The 9,588-nt window shown below is 33.1% G+C and overlaps 1 protein-coding gene across 2 annotated transcripts in view; it reads right to left on the minus strand.

Moving 5' to 3' along the window:
- LOC129746674 (mucin-5AC-like) overlaps nucleotides 1-9,023 on the minus strand; it is a 267,526-nt gene extending 258,503 nt beyond the window's left edge. For both annotated transcript variants that reach the window (XM_055740621.1, XM_055740548.1), the window contains exon 1: nucleotides 8,920-9,023. The gene's annotated coding sequence lies outside the window, so the exon portion shown is untranslated. The remainder of the gene's footprint in view (nucleotides 1-8,919) is intronic.
- Between the last annotated feature and the right edge of the window lie 565 nt (nucleotides 9,024-9,588).

Consider the following 9,588-nt stretch of genomic DNA (forward strand, 5'->3'; position numbering starts at 1 on the left):
AAGATATTTCAATTTCAAGCATATTTATCTGTAGTGAATCCATGCCGAAACCTGAAAACCTCTCAACCAAAGATAAGAGAAGTCCATTGCAGGGGCTTACTGGGGGTGGTCAGCAATTCTCAAAGATTCCGGGAACCCAAACAGGGGCGGCGTCTATTCGCACACCCGCTCGACACCCCGACAGCGCAGCGTAGCGTCTCTTGAAATCGAGAGTGATCGCAGGCCATGACTCCAATCCACTGTTAGCAACCACCACGCCAACCTTCCTTCCTTCCTCTGCATTGCACTTGCTTGTTGCCTCTTGGTACCCAAAATGGCAAAACTCCAGCCAAGAGGTCTCTCCAATCTCTACGACGATCCGGCTAGCGGCTGCTGTAAGTTGGCTACTTGCCGCGACTAGCCAAAGGCTGTTTGGGGGCAAGATATAAATTGAGTTAAACAGCACAAAAAAACGCCAAACCGGACCAGACTCTTACCCATACGGGGTATGCTGGGGCAAAATGTCACAGTTTTTTGTTGAATGCATTCGAAGATATGCTCTAATTTTTTTGAACCAAATGACAACAAAACTTTCCCGAAAACTACTCATTTCAGAGTTCTAGAATTATTCTTTTAAAGAAGTCGGAGATTTACACCAAATTACCCTAGGTGACCCGGAGATGTGGCCATATTTTTTGCAAGTTGCATTCAAGCGCTGCCGTTTTGAGTTGTTTAGCGCAAAAAAAGGAGGTCTCACGAAATTGCGCAACCCATGCGCTTGTAGATACCTACAGCTTAAGATCGACTCCTCTTGCTGGCGACCGGTAGAGGTTCGAAAACTTCGAGAACTCAGACCGTGTGTTCTTTCGGTGAGAGAATTCTAGGAATCATTGTTGATCTTTAGACTTGCTGCAGCAGTACTTAGAGGTACCTGTTTACATGTCTAGTGTCTATGCTCTAGAACTTTGGAATTGAAGTAGCTGAAGGTACTCATTCAACAATGGAGGTCTATCCGGTTTGTTTGCGGATAAATCGTTTGAAAAAGTGTTTGTTTAATCTGCTGACGGAGGCCCATTAGTTGACCCTTGCTTGTCAAGTTGACGGAGTGACCTATTTTCCGTTGAGATAATCGATAATTTATGTTCTGTTTGTAAGCCCTACTTCAATAAAGAACAGGGACCGTGAATGATATCGATCATTTAACCAATCAAAAATTACTTTATACATAGGAATCAGAGGTATAACCAAGTGGCATCAGCTAGAAACCAAAAAAATTAAACCAAAGGTTTATTGTCAAATTGGATAATATTACGGCATTACAGTATGTTTAAGAAACATTTGTAAAAAATCAAAAAGAATACAAAAAAAAAAAATTATGTAAATAGAAAGTTTGGAATTAGAAAACATTCATAAAACGGGCGCTCTCAAGGCTTTATTTTGTATATTTGATAGATTACTGTACCAATTGTTATGTACCACTTATCGATTTGCATTTTCCAATGATCGTCAGCTAAATTTAGTACTGGATAGTTTTAATTTTTTTTCATTTTTTTTTGTTCTCCGGAACATTCAGACAAGGCTTCTCAACGTAAAAATAAAGAGAGGAAATACGGCAAGTGCTCACAAGAAAGTTCGTTTTGATTTACGTTAAGAAATTTTTCACGGGTCCACCATTTTGCGCACGTATTAACCACCGTATTTTGTTTATTTTATCCGAGGACATTTTTTTCACTAAGACATGATGTTTGGTCTGATTTTTTTTTTGTCTGATTCGTCCAGACAGAAAAATTAACCTGTGTTACCACTTCTTAAATTAAAAGGGTTCGGATTGTGCTCTTTTAAACCCCTCACTTGCCATACATTTAAGGAATTCATTATTCTTAATTTTTATTCTTTACTTTCATTGAAATTTTAACTCCCTGTAAGGTCCTGTAGAATTTCTAGAACGGTTTGCAGTTGATTTCCAGCTGTTACTAGGTAGTATCACTGAAAATTTCATCAATTTTCATCCATCCATTGAAAAACTGTTCACAAATGAAAGTGGTGCATTTTTACAAAATACAGACCATCACCTTCTACTGCATACGAGTCTGCATTTGTCCTCGATGTTTTTTTTTCAAATTTTTTAGCAGAACTCAGTTCTGTAATAAAATTCAAACAAATTCAATGCATCAAAAATTAATTTGTCATTTATAAGTACCAGCTTAGCAAAAATTTAAAAGTTTATCTTTTCTTACACTATTTAAAAAATAAAAACTTTTGAAAAGCAATTTTTTTTGCATAAATTGCTTAGTTAGAGTCTTTAACTAGAGGTCAATAAAGTAACATCTGATGTAGAAATGTTTTTTCAACGAATTCATAGTCCATGGAGTTTTGCTGATTGTGAATAAAGGAAATAAAATGCTTCTAAAAAGTATATCTACAGTACCCTCCATAATTCTATAAAAATTGAGTGTCTGCGCACTTCAAAATTTAGTTTAAAATTTAATTAAAATTAACTCTGATCATGGCCGTAGGAACGGGGGAGATTAAACCCCCCATGGGGGTTCAGAAAAAGAAAACGTGCCATTCTTCTCCACACCCAAAATTTTAAATTCTTAATCCAATGAATAGAGGTAATTCGAGAGAAACAATCTTTACTCAGAACTGGTGTCCAAATCTCAAAAACAAATCCTTGGTTCAGAATTCTGCTACAGGTTTTCAAAATTTTCTCACTTGTTTATTGAAATTAATTTCTGAATATTAAATTTTGAATAAGATTCCGGTTCCATATTATTGAAATAAAAATTGTATTTCTGTTTCATGTTCCGAATTTTGTATCCAGTTCAAGATTCTCGATTTTCGGTTTGAATCATCATTAGAAAATAGACATCGACAGCTGTTTTTTCGTTCAAATTTGATTGGCATTTCGTTCCAAGTTTGATTCAATTTTCTGGGTTAAAAAGATTGCAAATCATCCCGAGTTTTTGTCTTCCATTCTGATTCGAAGCTCTTAAACTTAATTCGAGGAAACAGCAAGTTTCATTGAGATCCAGTATGGGTTTGTGTGTTAATTCTTATGCAGAATTCAAACATAACAAAGCTTCGAAATGGCGGACCTGTATTGGACACTCAGAATCAGATTCCTTATTCGAAATTCATATTTTAATCCAGATTCGCAAGTCGGATTAAATATACATAACTAAAACTATGAATTCATATCTTTACATTTCGGAAATCGTATTAAATAAAATTTAAAGACAATCAAAATTCAAATTTTTAATTCAGGTTCAGAATTCAGATTCCAAATCGATATATAAAGTTCAGATTCCGGTTTAGCTCGTAAATGAGTTTCACAATCAAACTAACACTGGACCAAATTTTACAAATTTAGTATCTCTGAATTGCCAAAACTGTTGTGTTTAATTTAAAAGAACATAGTTTAATGATTGAATTTATAACATTTCAGTAATGCTTCTGAATGTAACTTATTCGTGCAAGAGATAAAACGAGACAGCTCGTATTTGCATGAGTCAATATTATTAAAATGACTATTTCGTGGAATAGTTCAAATCACAAATAAAAAGAAGCATGTTAGTTTATTTTGCAAGTTTTGTTAAATTAAAAAAATGGATTTCATTTTTGAAAAATCATGCTGATCAAGAAACGTACAGTCATCCCGTAAAAACAATTGCAGAGAATTCCATATTTTTATTGGTGGTAATAAACATAAGAAATCTAGCATTTTATAATCTTAAATCTTAAATTTGAAGCGAGTTTAAAGAATGAGATTTGAATCACAAAAATGATATCTTCTAATTTTGAAATTTTATTTATCGAATAATCAAATATCAAGATTATGATAGACCTGGCTTATTTGATTTGAGCGTGGAGTAAGATTGTTTAAAAAATTAAAGGCTTTCTGAAAAAACTGTTTCTGTGTTCATTTTAAAGTTTTCTCCTGATTTTTTAGAAAACTCAAAGATTTCAACCATCGATAAAAGTAAATTTCAAATTTTATTGCTAAAGGATTCCTTATACAAATTTAGCTTAAAAGTTTTAAAGATTCTAGGATATTTTTGCAAAAGTTGCTGTAAAATAAAATTTGAAAAAATTTAAATAAAAGAACTCAAAAATGAATAATCAAGTAGTATTGAAAAAAATCTATTGAATATTTTTATTCATGCATTAATTAAGCAAAAATATCTAAGCAAAAAATAATTTAACCAAACACAACACCCCACACTGATCATATATTTCGTTTATATTTTCTCCAAATCATAAATCATCTAACAAACAAAGGTATCACAAAATTTGACATCTCCAAATAATATGTGACCTCTAATACCTCTAAAATCAATTCTAATGTATTGTAATGAAATTCAAATAGAAGACGTTCAGATTTATGTTATGAATGATCAAGAAATTGTGCAGTGCAAAATTATTAGGTTTCCTGTTTATTTTTAATGCTACTAGAATCACGAAAAAGAACGATCGGATAATCTTTTCAAAATTTACGGATAACCGAGTTACCCAAGAATACATTGTATAGGGTATTATATTTTTCCTTTTTTTTTCAAATAATTGCAAAAAAGTTTTAAACAAACGGGATTTTAGGTGTTTTTAGAGCATAAGTTGAATTATATGTTGCTTTTTTCAACAAAGCAAAGCAAATCTTCAATATCAAATGCTCAAAAATTTCATAAATAGCACTAGGGAACAGCATTTTTTGTGCCTAAGATTTAAAAACTGTTTTGGCGTCCTGAATTCGAAACATTTGCCAGATTTTGTTTACCAGTTCTCGTTTTAGTGATATGACGTGTAGGAATTTCGAAATTGATCGATTTTGAGTAATGTCGTCAATATGGACGACATTTTGGAAAATCGGGAAAAATAAACAATAAGAAAACATCTATAACTCTTTTTCGCAGAAGTCAAAATAACTTACGATCTTCGGAAAAGTTGATCATTTAATTAAAACTATTAATTTCCAAATCTTTGTAATGTTCCAAAGTTTTCCTCAAAAAGTGCTCAAGTTGAATAATTGAATTTTTACCCATTTTCCGAAGTTATTTTGAAAACAAGAGCTGTAAGAAATAAGCTAATCGCATATTTGAAATCAGCGCACCCAATTGAGTTCAAATCAGATATTAAATTCTTTGCACCATGGAAAAATGTAAATTTTGTTGCCTTGTGTAATGATTGTATCCCGCTTACCCGAAAACTTCTGCCCAGAATGATTTTTCCCCCAGAATGACAAATAACCGGAATCAAACCCCAAAATGAATCGGTTCTCAGAAAAGAATGTACAATTTACCAGATATTTTTACCCAAAATGGAAAATTTCCCATAACGGCACAAATGCCAGATTTTTTCCTCTAATTAATTGTGTTATATAATTCTGTTTTTAATCAAACTTATTTTTTTAATCAAAAATTTTTCAAAATGAGTTTTTAAATAAAACACTTGTTTGATAGTTCGTTTTATTAGCAACCCCTCACGCTATGCGTTTGATCTTGAAAAACATGAAATACTGCTTCATCCTCGTTGGTTTTCCGCAAAAGTAAAAAACTTTGAAAATCTTATTTTTTTGGAAACCAAACTATTTTTTCAATATTCTTGTTTGGATAAATATACTCAATTTTCTGGGAATTTGTCCTTCTGGCGAAAATTTTTCTGGGGAATGACCGTCTGAGGAAAAAAATCAGGGAAAGTTTTGTTTTGATGATTGCTATTCTAGGCAACCGTTTCCGTAGAAATGGAGTACAACCATCAATTATGCCAGAAATAGTGATAATTTTAAAAAAAATCACATTTTAAAAAAGAACGTTGTATTTGAAGTTAAAATATCAAACAAAAATGGGGATCCTTGATTTGATAAAAAATAATAAATAGGTTTTGTACTTCGAGATTTTTATTTGAATGTCTGATCGATTATTGTCAGCTATCAATAATAGATTTCACACAAAACTGATAATTTTTCAAACTTCGAAATGCCACTACAATAAAACAAAAAGTGACAGTAGAAATCTGATAAATCATTCGAATTTTAAATTTTAAATCACCATCACAGTATCATGTGATTAAATGTGAAAACAAACCTGTTTGAATGTTGGAGACTAAAATTTAATATTCAAAACTCCAACTCTTTTTCTTTTTTTCAAATACTGCTAAGCGAAACTTGAGCAAGAATATTTCGAGTAGGTAAGTATTTAAATTAAAATTTCAAAAAGACGTTCTGATTTAAAGCGATTAACTCCCTACTGCATGGACTATGAATCCGATGAGATGAAAAAATTTTGTCAACGGAAGTATCTTTATTGACCTCTAATCAAGCAATTAACGTCAAAAATAACAAAATTGTTTTTTTTTTTTTCAATAGTTTCAATGTCTATATAGTGTTAGGGATAAAATAAAAAAATATATTTTTGGTTTCAAAGCTGTTGAGGCATTACAATTGTTTGAAATCTAAGAAATTACTGAATTAAGTTTTTTTTTAAATGTGAACAATTAAACTGAAGATATTGCGAATATGAAAGCTGTGAATTCAAAACAAGCATTAAAATACCTCTAAGAATTTGTATGAACTGTTGATAGAATAGAATAAAATAAATAAAATACAATGTTACAAAAAGCAGGGTTTCTGAAAATTTTATTTTCAGTCAATAAAAACAAGTACGATGACTAAACTCTTTGAAAATGAGTAAAATTTGAATCAAAGATTAGGTTCATCATGTTTCAAATAAGATAAAATAAAGGTTCACGGATCAATGCCAGATTTAGGATCATTATTTTAAATGTATAGTTCAAAAGATGACTGTTTATGAAAATTAAGGATTAGAAAAAAGATATTGAAAAATTCAGGAAAGAATATAAAAATTTGAAGAGAAGATACTACTTATGTATGTCTTCATACTCGGTTTCATTCGGTATTCAAACAAAATTTGAATGTAGTATTAGCAATTCAATTATCAACAAATAATATTCTTTTAACGAACCAAAAATCAAAAGTTTAATTCCACATTGATATGTCTAGAAGCAGTTGTTCTCAAATTGAAAGTCAAAGTTTAAAATGCACATATTTGAAGAATTTCAAAATCCAGCAAAAAATAAAGGTCTAGTATTTGAAACTTTAAGCAACTTAGAGCTAATGAAATAAAAATTTGAAATTAAAATTTTATTAAAAGGTACATAGGTAACAAATTCAACAAAAATTCTTGACATAAATTTGCAGTTTTTTAACTAAAACAAATACAGAAAAACCTTCCAAATGAAACTTAATTATATCTTTAAGTGTTCTGGATCAAAAATCATAATTTGGGAAAAGCTCCAAATTGAATTTGCTAAACAAATTTAAAAAAAACATGTTAGTTCTCATTCAAAGATGCAACTAATCCTATTGAGGTAATTAATCAGTGTTCTAAGACTGCGTTTAAAAACGATCATAATAAGTTAAAACTCGTTCAAAAAATCAAAAGAGAACATTCAAGGATATTTTAAAGTTGTTCTGTTCTATCATCAAGAAAATCAAACTAGATTTGTAAAATTTCTTTATTACTTCATAACTCATTCATTAAAATCATTAAGATAAGATTGTCCAACATTCGAAAAAACTAAAGTTCAAGAATTCAAAATAAAATCAAATACTCTAAAGAATAACAAAAGAATGTTAATCCTTATCTTTACCATCGTTTCTTTTGCCAGTTTGAAAATAACAGATTTTCAATATTTTAAGCATTGAGAAAAAACATTCATCCCTTAGACTAAAAAGCACGCAAAAACCCTCACTAATCAAATAACGTTCAATTTGTGCACTCACAAAACATTTTGTCCCTCCTTTCCAGCTCCCTTTTTATTCCATTGGAGCATGAACCATATTTCGATTCGCAATCACGCAGTTATGTCTGACTGGGGCTGGCTGATTTTCCGGTATTCATTAGCTCAGCCTGAGTATAACCATCACTTTCAATTTCTATACGGCAGTCTTTTTCTACTGTTTTTTTTTTTTTTTTTGTTGCTACTTCCATTCCCACTTATTCGCAACATCAAACTCGTGGATCAGCTCGCAGAAATTATTGCACCCATATTTGAACTTACATTTTTTGTTGCTTGCAGCTTCCAGCTTAAACTTCGAAGGATCTCGGCTCGGATCAAAAACACTTAGATTTAGGCTTCTGGTCTCTCGACATCCGGAACTTGTTTTCGCTGGCACATCCAGATCTACTTCACAGGCGCTCCCCTTGCCTCCTTTGCCGTTGGGTATGTCTGGCTGTTCCCTCGTAATTTCTCACTGTCACTGGGGTTCCATTCACCGCCACACTGGGTTTGACTCTTTTTTTGTTGCTGCTATTTCGCGTTTCATTTCATTTCATTCGATCGATTATGAAACACATCAGACCGAGGAGAGCACTTCTATCTATCTATTTAGGATTGGCCGCTACTCCAGTACATTCACTTTGCTCTTCGCCAATTTTTGCTATGCTCTTTTCGCATCGAATATGATAGCTCAACGAACGTTTCACACTGCCATGCACCGACAATCCCTTCGATTGTTGGAGCGGAATCGTTTCCTAGAAATGGACACTCCCTGTCAGAATATCTCCGGGGCACCTTTTTTTCTTACTACCGAAGATCACATTTGATCATCATCAATTAACTTTCCAAAATCCACCTACGACACATGGAAAGTTGGTTTTAAGTTTGAAACATTAAATTGTATCCCTTGAACCCCACAATGTTATGCATCCTCCAACATCATTCACACAAACCATTGATAATCTTTAAAGGTCACAAAGAACTGCTCTCAGGTTCCTAAAACTTCCCTCTTCCAGCGGGAGATCTCCACAGTAAAACACAGTATAAAAAATCCCAACCCTCTGGTCACTGAAAGATCACTCATAAAAAAAACAACTTCAAGTATTGCACCACCTAAAGAAAGAAAAAAAATCACAAAAATCTCACCAGCACAATTTTTTAGTCTGAAAAAAGGAGCTCCCCAAAAAACGCTGCTGATCCAATAAAAGTCGACGATCTACTGAACGTTCGGGTCGGACCCCAACTGCTTCCAAGTCTGGCCCGAAAGAGTCTGTCCTCGGCCCCAAGAAGCCGAACCACCCTCAGGTCCTCAAGCCTCCCAAAGCGCAGCGACAAGAAACGATAGGAACGATCAATTTCTCGCCGAGGAGGTTTCTCGCTTTTCACCTCAAGTCTAAATCTAAAAGAGACTTTAACAAGAGCACCAACAAGACGAGGAACCTGCTCTCTAAAAACTTCAACTCGCTCCGTTAGTTGGAGTTTTCAAACCTGTTCGCGAAAAAGACTATACCGTATACACACGAGAGTTGAGAAGAGATTTTGTTTTCAATTTTTCTTCAACTAGATGCCGACCGATGTTCGGAAAATAGGAGAGAAAAAATACCACCCCAAATAAGTATCGACTTTGAGTGGGTGCCACAGACAGCTTCTGTTGTCATCAAGCCGAAAACAACAACCGGTGGCCGTTTGGCCCATCACCCGGTGTGGTAGTTTTCAAATTCAAAAATTGAAAGAAAAAACTAGACACATGTTTAATGCTTACCATCTCACGGATGGAGTATGTCTGTCATGCCAGGTGAGATTGTTTTAACACAA

The sequence above is a fragment of the Uranotaenia lowii genome, chromosome 1, assembly GCF_029784155.1.
Source record: "Uranotaenia lowii strain MFRU-FL chromosome 1, ASM2978415v1, whole genome shotgun sequence".
NCBI classification, from domain to species: Eukaryota; Metazoa; Arthropoda; class Insecta; order Diptera; family Culicidae; genus Uranotaenia; species Uranotaenia lowii.